This window comes from Austrofundulus limnaeus, unplaced genomic scaffold (genome assembly GCF_001266775.1).
Source record: "Austrofundulus limnaeus strain Quisiro unplaced genomic scaffold, Austrofundulus_limnaeus-1.0 Scaffold235, whole genome shotgun sequence".
Lineage (NCBI taxonomy): Eukaryota > Metazoa > Chordata > Actinopteri > Cyprinodontiformes > Rivulidae > Austrofundulus > Austrofundulus limnaeus.
The window spans coordinates 386,200-402,043 of record NW_013952637.1 but is presented as its reverse complement, the minus strand read 5'-3'; the positions used below and the strand labels follow the sequence as shown (position 1 = coordinate 402,043).

Below are 15,844 nucleotides of genomic sequence, written 5' to 3'. Positions count from 1 at the left end.
CCATCCATACATACATACATCCATCATCCATCCATCCATCCATCCATCCATCCATCCATACATACATACATCCATCATCCATCCATCCATCCATCCATCCATCCATCCATACATACATACATCCATCATCCATCCATCCATCCATCCATACATACATACATCCTAGGTTAATAATCTTTAATAATCTAACTTGTAAATTTGACTCAAATCCTCACATAAACAAGTCATCCTGTCTCTAACATCCAAACAGGAAGTATAAATGTTTGATTTATTGGATGTTTAATGTGTTTTAAAGCTCACTGTGTGTTTACTGCAGGAGGATGTGCTCAGGTTTGTTCTGCTGCGTCACACGTTCTGTCACCATCTGCTGCAAGTCCAGGTTCACCAGCTTTACACCCAAGAAAAGGTGCAAATTACATCCATTCAGGACCAGACCAGGGCGCGAGTCTGATGACATCATCGACGGCTGGCAGGTGACGAGTGGGAACAATAATAAGAGAAAATTTAAAATGATGTTTAATTAAAGGATTTTTGTTCCAACCTTCATTATTTATTGACAGGATCTGTTTTATGTTGTTTTTGATCCTTGTTTTTATTTGTGTTTATTTTATTTTTCAGTGTTTGAGTCCCGTGCCACTCTTCTTCATCTCAGTTTTCCTAAGTTTGGCCACGCCCCCACTCACCTGTTCTCCATCAGCATTCATCTCAGGTGTCTCCTCTTCCTCATCATTCACACCGGCCCAGTTTCCTTCTGATCTTCTTGTCTTTATGTGAGTTTTTGTTTTTTTTATAATGAAATGTTTGTTTTTGAGCTCAGAATTTAACCTCCTGCCTGCTGTGATACAGTGTTTTATAAAGTACCACAAAGTGATACTTGAGTAAAAGTACAAGTATCTTACCAAAGAATGACTTTGGTAAAAGTTAAAGTCTTCTTTGGGAATATTACCTGAGTAATACTTGAGTATTATTTCAGGTTTCTTATATAAAAATGTGTTTTCTTTGATGTTTTGTATTCGATGGATAGCCATGTCACAGGCACTTTAAGTACAGTAACAAAGTATTTGTACTTAGTTACTTTACAACTCCGCATTTATAAAAGTATTTAAATTATATTTTAAAGTCCCTCTGACATGCAGATCATTCAAATACAAAAAGTCAAAGAAAAAATCTTTATATTTAAGAGACTTTGCATAAAACACATKATTTCACCCATTTTGTTACAGAACTGGTATATTTTCTTTTGGGCGTGGCTCAAAGTGAAACAGGAAGTGACATCAAAGGGGAACTCTTTCAGAAAGAAAGCTCCTTGGTCTTTGCTTATTGACACATCATCTGAATTCTGACTTCTTCATCTCTCTGACAGTGACCCAAAATAATCTGAAGAAACATCAGATTATTCTCTACCTTCTGTTATCAGTTATTGTTTCCACGCAGACACTCCCCTTTGACATCACTTCCTGTTTCTTCACATGCAAATATCTCAACAACTGTTCATCTCAGTGAGGTGATTTTTTTTTCTGCAATATTTTATCATTGTTGTCTTTCCAAATTTGCATTCACGTCTGTTAGAAAAAAATAATGTCACAGGCACTTTAAGGTTTGGTCACAAAAAGTCAGCAGGTTTAGCATTTTTATTGGTTCTCAGGATTTTATTATTACTATAATTTCCTCCAAAATAAAACGCTAAAGATGTTTTTACTTTTAAACCTAAAAGTTTTATTTATTTGTTTCTGTTTCCAAACAAGGAAATAAAACTTTTTTGGAAAGGTTAAATTCACGTAAGGAATCTGGATGAAAATCACTTGTTTGGATATTTTCAGTAAAATCTGTTCCAGGAGATATTTTGCTAACAGACAGGGTTGATGCTGTGTGGGGGATGACTGATTTTAGATGATTATCCGTAACAGTGACTCAGTTTGAGTCATCTTCTTCTCGCTGGTTAATGTGGACGTGGCCGCGGCGGCCATCTTGAACAGGGCGAACCTCACCATCAATCAGTCGCCTCTTGTTCGAGGAAGTTTTTTCGTGTCGAGGCGGCGTGCGGCCGTGTCCGCATGACCTCGTGGCTGATTGCTGTTCCTGCCGTCAGCCGGTCAGGATGGACTGTGTTAGTGRAACGGATCGAATGTCGGCACTCAGACCTGTTTATCTGAAGGACACGCCGGGGAAGAAAAGACAATCTGTTCCACAACTAATGACTCCTTGATTTAAGGGACACAGAGTTCAGTCTTTTCCACACAGATGAACAGAATTACAGGCAGACTGTCGACGCGGTGAATATATGTGAGGAAAGCTGATTAGATGATGGTTCGCTCTGGTAACACTCATAAGTCAGAGGTGAGCCTGAGCGAAAAGTGAAAAGTAATACTGTAGGTTTCCCTCGTGTCGTGCCCTCTGCAGAACTGCTGCAGATGTTGGAAAGAAATTACTTCTTCTGAGAAAATGTAGCACTGAGCGGCTGCTAAAGCAGCTAAAACTGAGCTGTTAACGCTAAAAGATAAGGCAGAAGACAAGCTTTAACGTGAAGGAGGTAAAACATAAAAGCTAAATGTGACAAAAGGCTAGCTCAAAGCTAAAAGTCACCAAAGATAGCAAAGAGCTGCTGGAAGCTAAACACTTACTGGAAGTAAAATGATCACAGAAAGCTAAAAGTAGCAAAATATTAGCTAACGCAAGCTGTAAGTTACATTTAGCAAAAGGTTGGCTAAAAGCTAAACATAGCAAATCATTATCTAGGACCTGAAAGTAGCTAAACACTTGTTAGAAGTAAAATGAAAAACTAAGAGCAAAAAAAAAAGGGCAAAATATTAACTAAATATAGAAAGATTTGAGCTAACAGCTAAAAATAGCAAAAGGCTAAATAAATGTAATGCTAAACACTTTCTAGAACAAAAATAACTAAAAGCCAAAGGTAGGAAAATGCTAGTTAAAAGTTAAAATTAACAMATCTGTAGCTAAACACAAAGTAGCAAAAGGTTGGCTGAAAGCTACACATAGCAAATTGTTAGCTAGGAGCTGAAAGTAGCTAAAMACTTGCTAGAAGTAAAGTGATAAAAGCCAAACGTAGGAAAATGCTTGCTAAAAGCTAAACTTAGAAAAATAATAGCTAGGCACTAAAAACTGCAAATGGAAAGATAAATGTAGCAAAATTACCTAAAAACTAAGAGTAAAAAAACAGCTGACTGACAGCCAAAAGTAGCTAAAAGCTAGGCGTACCCAATCAATAAGCATTAAAATTAGCACARGGATAGATGAAAGTAGCAAAAACCTAAAAAACAAAAAGAAACAAATTGTTAATTTAAAGTCAAATATTTTTAAAGAATAGCTAAAGTATCAAACTGATTAGCTTGAAGCTAAAAATAGCCAAAGGTTAGCTAAAAGCTAGAGCAGATGTATTTTAATAAAACTCAGACATACTTTGATAACTTAACTTTTGGATTTGACCCAAGATGGCCAAAGCAGCAAACATTAAGTACTGCAACTCGGTCAGTTTTACAGACGAGCTAAAATCTGGTGTGGTAGTAGCTGAGAGTCATCCTCAACAGATACTCAAACAAATGTTTTAATTGTGTGTGTTTGTGTGTGTGTGGGGTGGGGGGGGGATTATTTCTGATTATGGTCATTGCCCCCCGGTCCTCCCTTCRTGGCGCCCCTGCTCCTGAGCTAATATGACTGTAGTTTAAAGGTCCTGCAGGCTGACAGCAGCTCCATCTTCAAATCAAACATCTTCCTGGTTTCAGGATCTTCATGCAGAACAGAAACAGGTAAACTCTGACCAGTGATGTCTCTTTTTCCCCTCAGTGGGAGTCTTTCCTCGCACGATCCTGGTGTTCGTCTCCGCCCCCTAAACCGAGGCAATAAATGTCATTAATTAGTCTGATAAATTACATCCAAAACAATGACACGTTGAAATGGTTCCATTTAGCTCCAATCCAAATGAGATATTTCATCAAAAGCGAGTGTTTCTCCCTTTCAGGCCCTTTAAAAAGGCTCGCCGCCTTCCTGAAAGTATTTTAAAGGTTACGATTTCCTCAGATGATAACGCCGTACCTTTTAATGAAATTCTAATTAGTAATTTCATGGACTTTGTTAGCAGCCGTATCTGATTAGTGCACATTTTCACAGCCTACTTTAATGAAGCACAGTTTCATACGTGAAGGCGGAGCTCTCAGAAAAACACACATTAAAAAAAAACTTTCTTTGGAAACAACAATGTTTTCTTTGTTTCAGTAAATATGAAGAGTTTTTTCTTTTCTTCTGGTTGAAGAAACGATTTTTCCTTCAAGTCTTTGAACATAAAACGACAGGAAGTTTCTCCACGAATTCAGCTTCATTTGATAACAAATCAATTAAACTCCTGCTGTTTGTTGTTTTATTGGACCTTAAAGAGATGATTCAGACATTTTGAAGTTTATGAGCAGTAATCATCATACCTGTTGTAGATAGCTCTTTGATCTAAACTGTGAATCAGTTCATGAGRACATTTTAACCTTTACACCGCAGGTCATTTTAAATTCTGTAGTTTTTTTATACAAAACTCTGATTGTTTCAGTTCATATAGCAGCAGCTAGCTGTAGCAGCTAGCTTTGGCTTTTCCTGACAAATTCAAATTATTACTGATGAACTAACCATTAGGTTTTAAATATTAAATATTAGTGTTTACATGAACCACTAATGTTTTAAGATTTGGGTTGTTTTAAAATAATTTTTTCTTCTTTAATAAAGCTAATATAAAAAAATATAAAGCTAAAATTTCTAATTCATGATGATTATTTTTGCTTTCTTTTCTTTTCCTTTCCTTTTCGTTTTGTTTTTGTTTTGTTTTTCTTTTCTTTTCTTTTCTTTTGTTTTACGACACTTTCAAGCTTTACAATTTCCCAGCTGTTCATGCAAACATTATTTAAACATTAATATTTCAGTTGCTTCAGAAGAAATGTGAAACGTTAGCTGAAAAGGTCACGAGGCTAGCCAGAAGTGCTACAGCTAGCTGCTGCTGAAAGTAACCACAGATGAAGTAACAAAAAAAAACATGTTTAATTTAAAAATTTGGAAATATTTAAAATGTTTGTTTTAAACTGACAAAAATCCATTTTGSTCTCGATTTTTTTAGGCTAGCCGTTAGCTACTAGCTTGTTGATCTGGTTAGCATTAGCTCTCTTGCTACGAAGTTTTAGCTCCTGGTTCATTCTGTCCTTAAATCAGCAGGAGGGTTAAATTCTGCTTCTGTTTCAAATCTTTTTTYTGAAGTGAACTCCGGCAGATTAAAAATAATCTGAGGGCAGCTGAGGTAATGTGGGCGGGGTTATGAAAMAATGTGCGCGGCCAAGACTGCAGCGTTACGAGCTTTGTCTGCAAAAGGCTGGGATTTTCAAAAATGTCTCTTTAGCAGTGTTCCCATCAATGTTTTTTATTCACAATTTTAAGTATCGTGTTAGAAAAGCGGGATGGAAACTCCAAAATTTGCAAAAACTTCCTCAATTTTGGAAAAATGCTTATTTGTTTTTTCACGTTTGTTTTGGGATTTTCTTATTGCGCAAAAGGGGGAGATGGAAATGCATTTGCTGAGTAAGTTCTGACCTATCGAACATTTACCTCGATGAGCTGTTCCTGCTGCAGCTGGCCCCTCCCCCTGCTTCTGGCGTCTTCCTGGATATTTTCGTAGAGTTTTCTACGTCTCCAGTTTGCAGGAACACCAACACCAGCTGATATGACAGAATAATTACAGCTTTCCTGATAGCAGATAAGCAACACGTTCCTTATAACTTCTATCCATCGTCCTGAGATGTGTCCCTGCGAGTTTACGTCCTGTTTACTACTTCCTGTTTACTACTTCCTGTTTACTACAGCCATGTGTAACATCAGTGTCTGATGTAATTACATTTGTTGATTCCCTACAAACCAGTTGACAGAGACACAACTTCTGTTTTCTTGGTCGTAAAAGCTCCAACAGAAAATGTACCTTTTTAATCCTGAGTTACTTCCTGTTTACTACTTCCTGTTTACTAATTCCTGTTTACTACAGCCATGGTAATGCCAATGTCTGATGTAATTACACTTTTTGATTTGCTACAAGCCAGTTGACAGAGACACAACTTCTGTTTTCTTGGTCGTAAACGCTCCATCAGAAAATGTAACTTTTCTGAGGTACTTCCTGTTTACTACTTCCTGTTTGTTACAGCCATGGTAACGTCAGCATCTGATGTAATTACTCTTGTTGATTTCCTACAAACCAGTTGATAGAAAAACGGCTTCTGTTTTCTTGGTCGTAAACGCTCCAACAGAAAATGTACCTTTTTAATCCTGAGTTACTTCCTGTTCACTACTTCCTGTTTACTAATTACTGTTTACTATAGCCATGTTAATGTCAGTGTCTGATGTAATTACACTTTTTGATTTGCCACAAGCCAGTTGACAGAGACACAACTTCTGTTTTCTTCGTCGTAAATGCTCCATCAGAAAATGTAACTTTTCTGTGGAACTTCCTGTTTACTACTTCCTGTTTACTACTTCCTATTTACTACTTCCTGTTTGTTACAGCCATGGTAACGTCAGCGTCTGATGTAATTACACTTGTTGATTTGCTACAAGCCAGTTGATGGAAACATAACTTCTGTACATTTTTAATCCTGGTTTTCTTGACCCGTGAGGTACTTCCTGTTTACTACTTCCTGTTTACTACAGCCATGTGTAACGTCAGTGTCTGATGTGATTATTTTTGTTGATTCCCTACAAACCAGTTGATAGAAAAACGGCTTCTGTTTTCTTGGTCGTAAACGCTTCAACAGAAAATGTTACTTTTTAATCCTGAGTTGCTTCCTGTTTACTACTTCCTGTTTACTACTTCCTGTTTACTACTTCCTGTTTACTACAGCCATGGTAACGTCAGCGTCTGATGTAATTACACTTGTTGATTCGCTACAAGCCAATTGATGTAAACACGGCTTCTGTACATTTTGAATCCTGATTATCTCGACCTGTGAGGTACTTCCTGTTTACTGCTTCCTGTTTGTGTTAGTTTACAACATCCTGGTTTAAACCTGTCTCTGAAAGTCCGAACAGGTTGTAAAGTTCGAAGATATTTTTCCAGATTTATACTTTGTTTGGTCTGTCCTGTCAGTCGTCTCTGAATCTGAACACCTGAGGTTGAAATAATCCYGTCATACGTTCAACACGCAGGTTACGTGTTCCTGCTGCCATTTTGTCACAACCAATTACGTGACGCCGGCGTGTTGTTGAGCTGCAGGCCTCTCCAAGCCTGGAGACGTAATCTGTTTTAACTTTTATTTCCAAACGGTTTCCCAGTTTGAGATCTAATCCTGGTTTCATGGCGTGACCTTTGACCCCGAGCACGCACACACTTCTGACACGGTGAGCCCCGACGGACCCTCAAGTGTTTCCACTGTGGCACAGAGCGCTCCGGTGGGGTTTTTAAAAAAGGCACGGAGCGTGACGGACCACCTCGGTCCTCCCCCCCACCACCTCTCATTTTAAACCTGGAGCGCGGCCTGTCGAGTCACATGCTGCAGCTGTAATTCAGACTAATAATTACCAGACATCACCACAATGAAACATCAGTGTCTGAACTTCTTTGGACCAAACTGAATTTTAATACGTTTGGAAAAGTTCGGCCGCAGGCGAGAGCTCGGCTCGCTGGGAAACAGCCTCACATGTGGAAGCACTTTGGGAAGTGATAAATGATTTCAAATCCTCAGCGTCCCCCGAAAATGGAAATTAGGAGCGAACAGGTGTTAAATGGGAACCACTGGTGCTTTTTGAGTGGGGTGGGGGTTCCCCTGATGTTTAGGACCAGATGTGACAGGGGTCCGAACCAGGAGAGGGGAGGGGTCTGAGGTGTGTGATGTGAGGAGGCCCCCCCTGCAGGAACCAACAGATCACTGGTGTCAGCTGTTCCCCCAGCTGCTGAAGCCCCCCTCCCCCGCAGCAGAAACATGGCGGCGCAGATCTCCGTGCGTGAAACCATCTTGGCGTGCGATCCGCCGTGGCTTGCACATTCTCATCACCTCTGGCGTTGTTTCTAATTTGTCTGTCTTTAACACGGATAATTGCCACAGATTTCAGTTTTAATCACGGCGGGTCACGAAACGACCTCGCCGCCATCAGCTGAAGAAGACTAATTCCTTCATCAACACAAAGTACGAGCCGAAGGAATGAAGCTGGATTCGTTCACATCACGGTTAGCTGCAGAGTTAAAGGTGTTTGTTAAAACGAGAATTAAAAAAGAACTAAATAAACAGAAAAATGAACTTTGCTTCATTGAAAAAAAAAATCACTAAATATTTATTTACATGTTAGATTATCTGAGAGGTAACAGCAGCTACATTTCAACATGTGACTGCCAGGAATCAAACCTCCGACTCCTTCAACCGCTGAGCCACAGCTGCCCCTCATGTTAGCTGCAGCTAAAAAGCTAACATGTCAGTAAAACTGATCTCATRCTACTACTGTATTATTTTACTAATATACATGTGTGGCCTTAGCTCCCGTGCTAATATTATTAGCTCACCACATGTAGCTAACATTTAGCTCCCGAGCTATTATTATTAGCTTGCCACATATAGATATTACTAATATCTATGTCCGAAGTTAGCTCCTGAGCTAATATTATTAGCATTAGCTTCTGATCTAATAATTTTATCTTGCCACATATATTACTAATACACGTTAGGCGTTAGCTCTTGAGCTAATACTATTAGCATTAGTTTCAGAGCTAATATTGTTAACTTGCTGCACTAATATGCATGTGTGGCGTTAGCTCCCAAGCTAATATTATAAGCGTTAGCTCCCAAGCTAATATAATTAGCTATCCACTCTGGTTTCATTTCAATGAGCTGATCGTCCAAATTACTGTAACCGTCGAGCACCCACCTCAGCAGCTGCTCGTTTCTGCTGCAGTTCACTTCAGAAATGAACCGTTTTGGACATTCAGGGCTGTTTACTCTGTTTTTATTTTAACGCAGGAGTCAAAACACTTCTTGAGCGCTCGTCTTTCTAAAAACTGAACAGAGGTTTGAGTCGAGTTGCCACAACTCTGTTTAGAATTTTGCACATTTTTAAAATTTATTTAAACAAAAGAAAACTGTTTACAGAAGGAGAAACAAACAGAAATCATGAATGAAATGAGAGGAAGCAGAGCTCAGTCTAAATTATTCGCCCACTTTTGTCTCTGTGGGCAAACAGATGTTGAGTTTTCTGTGTTTTTCTTCTTGTTTCAAACCATAAAATGTCAGCTTTGCTTTGTTTCACTGATGAAAACTCATTTCTGCTGATTTTTGGGAGAAATTTCCCACTTTTCTCAAATGAACTAACAAAGTGCGCCGGCCGTACGACACGATGGATAAACAGATTTCATGACATCAGCTGCTCAGACTCGAAATCTCCCAACTTCTGTTTAGTCAGTGAAACACATCTGTGGGTCAATATTTTTCATGAAATTTTCATTTTTCTCTCCAGTTTCCCGTCAGTCACTCTTTCTGCTGATTTTTTGGAAACACTTCATGAATTGTCGTCTTGTTTTAGCTCAAAATATTCCCATATTTCCCCCCATCTGTCAAAACACGAGTCAACATGTCAGTGATGTCAGTGCAGGACTCAAATAAAAAAAAAACTACAAGAGATAATGGATCTCTGGGAGGATGACTGCCATATTTGTTGAGAAAATGAACAGCTGTTGGGACTCTGTGGTATTTCTAGAGCAAAGACTGGTTTCTGACGGAGTGGCTTTCTGCCCAGATGGATCCTAATCCCATCTAGACATCAGCATAAGTTAACCATTTCATTAGCATGGCTGTACAAAGCACCGCTGTGGATTTGTTGTGTGTAGCTGCGATGTTTAGCCGTGACACCGCCGTATGGGAGTTTAATTGCCTATTCCATTAATAACACAGACAAACTAATTTAGTGGAACCTGTCCTCTTTAAATCACAGGAACAGAGAGTAGGAGGGTGAAAATCAATCTCTGCTTTGTGCCTGAGCCACTGACCCGTTCATGCTTTGAAGATTGCTGCAGTTTAAAAAAAAGGCATCTGAGAAGTTATTTAACTACAAACAGAGCCTACCTTCCCCATTCCAGCTGCATAATCAGGCATAATAAGTGACTGCAAAGGTCCACTTAATGTATTTCTAACACTGGAGACCTGCTAATCCTGTCAGGGGGAATGAAATGGGTGTTGTGGGGGGGTGGGAGTGTTGTGTGTGGGGGGGTGCACCCAGCAGAAGCTCGGAGCTGAGCGCTTAACTCTGTAACAATGCAGGAGAAATCCCAGGCAGGTTTCACAAAAACCAGAGCTTCAGATTTCAGCCTGAAGTGTGAATTTAAGACTGAAAACAACAGCAGCCATGGCCTTACACCGTTTATTACCATGTTTATAAACATGTTCATAAACATGTCATATAAACATGTTTATAAATGTTTGACACGTTTATTACCACGTTTATTACCAGCTTTATAAACATGTTCATAAGCATGTCATATAAACATGTTTATAAATGTTTATGACACATTTATTATTAAGTTTATTACCATCTTTATAAACATGTTCATTAACATGTCATATAAACATGTTTACATGTTTATAAATGTTTATGACACGTTTATTACCATGTTTATTACCATCTTTATAACAGACTTCATAAACATGTTTATAAATATGTTTACAAACATGTTTATAACATGATTTTAAACACGCTTATAACAAGACTTTATTACAATTAACAGGCTTTATAAACACATTTATAAACATGTTCATAACACCATTTATTACCATGTTTATTACCATCTTTATAAACATGTTAGTAAACATGTCATATAAACATGTTTACATGTTTATAAATGTTTATGACAAGTTTATTACCATTTTTATTACCATCTTTATAACAGACTTCATAAACATGTTTATAAATATGTTTACAAACATGTTTAACATGATTTTAAACACGCTTATAACAAGCCTTTATTACAATGTTTATAACCACATTTATAACATGTAACCATAATTATAACCAGCCTTTATAACCATGTTTATGACCGTGTCTATAAAGATGTTTATAACAGCCTTTATAAACACATTTATAAACATGTTCATAACACCATTTATTACCATGTTTATAAATATGTTTATAAACATGCAGCTTATAACATCCTCTATTACCATATTTACAACCTTACTTTATTACCATGTTTATAATATATTTAACAAACCTTTTATGACAATGTTTAGAATCAGACTGTATATCTATATTTATAACAGCATTTTAACATGTTTATAACATGATCATAACCATGCTTATAACAAGCCTTTATTACAATGTTTATAAACTGTTTATAACCAGCCTTTATATCCGTGATTATAACCAAGTTTATAACATGTTACCATAATTATAACCAGCCTTTATAACATGTTTATAACCACATTTATAAGAAAATTTTATAACCACGTTTATAGCCAGACTTTATAACCTTGCTTATAAGCTTTGCTATTTGGTACAGTTCTACGTATTTTAGCTGTTAGCTACTGCTTTGCTAATTTTAGTTTTTAGCTTTCCGGGGCGGCTGTGGCAGAGTGGTTAGGGGAGTCGTTCTGGAACCGGAAGGTCACCAGTTCGATCCCCCCGTCCAGCTGTCTCAGTTGTTGTGTCCTTGGGCAAGACACTTCACCCCAATGCCTCTGATGTGTGTCCCATCAGTGCATGAATGTGATTTAAAGCACTGATTAGCTTCCATATATTGATTGTACATGTTAGCTTTGTAGAGACCTAATAGAGTGCTGTGTGAATGGGTGAATGAGGACACAGATTGTAGTGTGAAGCACTTTGAGTATGCTAGTTTGTAGAAAGGTGCTATATAAGAACAGTCCATTTACCATTTTGACTATTGCTCCATTTAGGCTTTGTTTGTCTTCTCTTAGCTGTTCAGTACTGTTGTGCTACTTTTAGCTTTTAGCTACTATTGTGCTGTTCTTGGCTTTTGGCAAATGTTTTGCTGGTTTTAGCTGTCTCGCTGCGTCTTGCTGTGTCTCACTGTTTTCTCATTGCGTCTTGCTGCGTCTCGCTGCAACTCGCTGCATCTTGCTGTGTCTCACTGTGTCTTCTCGCTGTGTCTCACTACGACTCGCTGCGACTTGCTACGTCTCCACGCTGCATCTTGCTGGGCCTCGCTGTGTCTCACTGCGTCTTGCTGCGTCTCCCTGTGTCTCGTTGTGTCTCGCTGCATCTTACTGAGTCTTGCTGCATCTTGCTGCGTCTTGCTGTGTCTCGTTGCGACTCGCTGCGTCTTCCTGTCTCACTGTGTCTTCTCACTGCGTCTTGCTGCGTCTTGCTGTGTCTCGATGCGACTCGCTGCGTCTTGCTGCATCTCCTCGCTGTGTCTCGCTGCGTCTCGCTGTGTCTCGCTGTGTCTCGCTGTGTCTCGCTGTGTCTCGCTGTGCCTTGCTGCATCTTACTGCGTCTTGCTGCGTCTTGCTGCGACTCGCTGCGTCTTGCTGCATCTCCTCGCTGTGTCTTGCTGCGTCTCGCTGCGTCTCGCTGTGTCTCGCTGCATCTTACTGCGTCTTGCTGCGACTCGCTGCGTCTTGCTGCATATCCTCGCTGTGTCTTGCTGCGTCTTGCTGCATATCCTCGCTGTGTCCTGCTGCGACTCGCTGCGTCTTGCTGCATCTCCTCGCTGTGTCTCGCTGTGTCTCGCTGCGTCTTGCTGCGTCTTGCTGTGTCTCATTGCATCTCGCTGCGTCTCGCTGCTCGTCAACATGATTCTTTTGGATGACAACAGTAACTCGTCTGTTTTCTCTCATCRTCGCTGCTCTGAGTAGCTCATAGTCGCAGCTCAGTCATATCCCGTCTCTTTGTCTCGGGCCTCGCAGTGACACGCGTGTTGGAGTGATGAGGTCACAGTCTTGCCTCAATCCAGCTCAGAATTCTTGACGACCCACCTGAGTCTGAGCCCACATCACAGGTACCCCACCGTCCCGCTCCACACGGCTCTGGCTCGGACCCTGCTTCAGTTTCACCGTATTTCCTGACATTAAATATTTGTGACTGACGTGACGGCTGCCTCAGCTCGAGTTAAAAACAGCCTGACGCTGGCGCTGATGGAAAGCATGAAGAGGGAAGCGACGAGCCTCGGAGCACTTCTCTTCTATAAATAATGAAAGCATGAAAAGAGAAGAAAACAAACAAAGAGACCCAAATCCACAAACACACCGAGCCTCATCAGATATGGCTTTTTTCCCCGGCGCTGTTTGTCAAAACACCTTTTATGGTGGTCTTTGAAATTCAGGGGCCCCATTAACAGTTCAAGCATATAATCACATCACCGTAATGAGGTATTAATTAAGCGAGGGGCATCTATTGCTCTGCTAAACAGCCTCATAAACAATTGACAAGAGATTTGTGATTTTTGACTCCCTGACACTATTAAACAAATCAATATTGGGTTTTGCAGAAATGCTCTCCGGCTGGCTCTCTCTGCTCTTTGCCAATCAGCTCTGCTGAATACTAATGAGGGAATTAACTGCCTCCCATTCTGCATGTGTCCCATCAAACAGATCCTTATCGAGCCGGCCTCATTTGCATGGAAGTAGACTCGGCTTTGTAGGTAAAGATTTCACAATATGTCACTCATTGCGCCGCGGCCCCTCCCACTCGCCTCTGAGGGCGGCTGTGACCGCCAACAAAACTCAAATCACAGGCCGGTCCTGGAAAGGCTTGTAGAACATCATCATCATGAAGTATTTCTTCTGGTTTTAGTGTCGATCTGTAAATCTTCAGTGATTCTTGGTGAACCGTAGCACAGAAACAGCTGCACCAATCAACATAAAGTTTGTCAGGACTGTAGATGAGTCCGACCTTGACTGAGCCAGCCAACGGTTTTATGGTGGACCCCAGGACTCTGACTAAAATAACATCAATCATAGAAAATGTCTCCCACCCCATGCATAGCATGCCTCTTTTCCACTAGTGCCACTTAGTGTCGTTACGGTTTCAAGCCATTTCCATTAGACCAGATTCATGGAACCAAATCTTTCAGTACCGACTTCGTTGTGGTTCCAAGCGGTCCCAGTCGACACCAAAATGAGACGTCAGAACACTGTTCGTCACTGATTGGCTAGGGGGTGGAGTCACTTGTTGCGTCTGAGCTGCTTTTACAACAACTCGAAGCACCATTTTTTTTTCAATTGTAGCAGCATTAGTCATGTTTCTATCCAACTTTAATTCGAATTTTTAGCAATTTTTTAAAATTTCGCAAAAAGGAAAAAAAAAGAAGAAATGCGAATCAGACGTGTTTCCATCAACTGCCTTGATGTGAATCAATCAGGTTATGCATTAATAATGTCAGATGCATGGCCATGGTAAACAGGAAGTACAAGTCGCAAAACTCACAGGGATGCATCCCAGGACCATGGAGAGAAGTTATCAGGAACTTGATGCTRCTATCGGGAAAGTTGTACTTATTCTGTCATATCAAATATTTTTACCGATGTTACTGCTGTCTGGAGACGTACGAAAAGAAATGTGATTCTCTTCATGTTACRGGTAATAACCGAGAAGGCACCGACAGCAGGAGGAGGGTCCAGCTGCAGCCGCTCTGGTACCGGTACCGGTTTGGACAGACAGCGAGAACAGCTGATCAACCATGTTCAGTAAATGTTCACTACGTCAGAACTTTATCGGCAAATGTGTTTCCATCTCTCCTTTTTCGCAATAACTATTTTTTGAAAAAAAAAAACCTCAAGCGAGCGTATCAATTTTTTTGCGAATTAAAGGAAGTTTTTTTTTCAAATCGTGCCGTTTCCATTCACCTTTTCTGATGCGATACTTCAAAATTCACATTAAAAACGTTGGAAACACGGCTAGTGACTGACTTCTGCATCCTAAATGCACCAAGGAGCGCTACCGCTGATCCTTCCTCCCAGCAGCTCTTAGACTCTACAACCAGCACCGCTCCCAACAAACTCAACAAGTATTCATGCTTGTTTGCACACTAACCAACACTGTTTCTCAGTTAGTATCTAAATAATAATTTTGTGTTTATTGCACATTTGTTTTTCTGTACTGTAACACTAACTGTAAATAGGAGTCAGAATTCAGGATTCATTTATTGTCATATGCAGGTTAACAACAGTCAATACAATGAAATTCTAAGGAAAACCTTTCGACTCGCAATAAAGCATAAAAATAAAAAGACAATACAGAATACAAAATTCAGTTTGCAGTAGATGCAGAGTAAATAAACAAAAATCTAGGGTAATATATACAGCGTAAAGTCAAAATGTCTAACAGCAAATAATAACTAAATAGCAAAGAAAACAACAAAATTTGGGTAACAGAAATAAAAGAACAGTGCAGGCAGGGTGTAAAACATAAATACATTTTTCACCAATGATAGTAGTGGTAGTAGTGGTTATGATATAGGATGATCTGGCATTTATTACACACRCACATTRTGCACACTGGAAATGACTTAATTTGACTTAACTGCACACCTCATTGTAATTTACCTGCACAGAATCAGATTTAATTTATTTTTTGCCATGAACAGTCTTATGTTTATTTTCATTTTAATTTTTTTTATAATTTCTACTCTCTTACCACTACTGCTAAAGCTACACTGCAAAAAATGTCCACCTTACCAAGTTTTAAAATCTTATATCCAGCCAAAAAGTTTTTTTGATCTTGTTTTGAGACTGATTTACTAAATACTAATACTTGATTTGACTCATTTTTTGTCTTATTTCAAGAATCTTACAAGTAAAATTTTCTTACTCCACTGGCAGATATTTTTGACTTAATTTGAGTCAAATTTTCAGACTAACAAGACAAATAATCTTAC

At 39.4% G+C, this 15,844-nt stretch overlaps 1 long non-coding RNA gene across 1 annotated transcript in view; it reads left to right on the top strand.

Moving 5' to 3' along the window:
* Positions 1–15,844, top strand: part of LOC106525624 (uncharacterized) — a 35,533-nt gene that overhangs the window by 6,484 nt on the left and 13,205 nt on the right. The window contains exons 2-3 of the long non-coding RNA XR_001311141.1: positions 317–473; positions 619–770. This is a non-coding gene — a long non-coding RNA (uncharacterized LOC106525624). The remainder of the gene's footprint in view (positions 1–316; positions 474–618; positions 771–15,844) is intronic.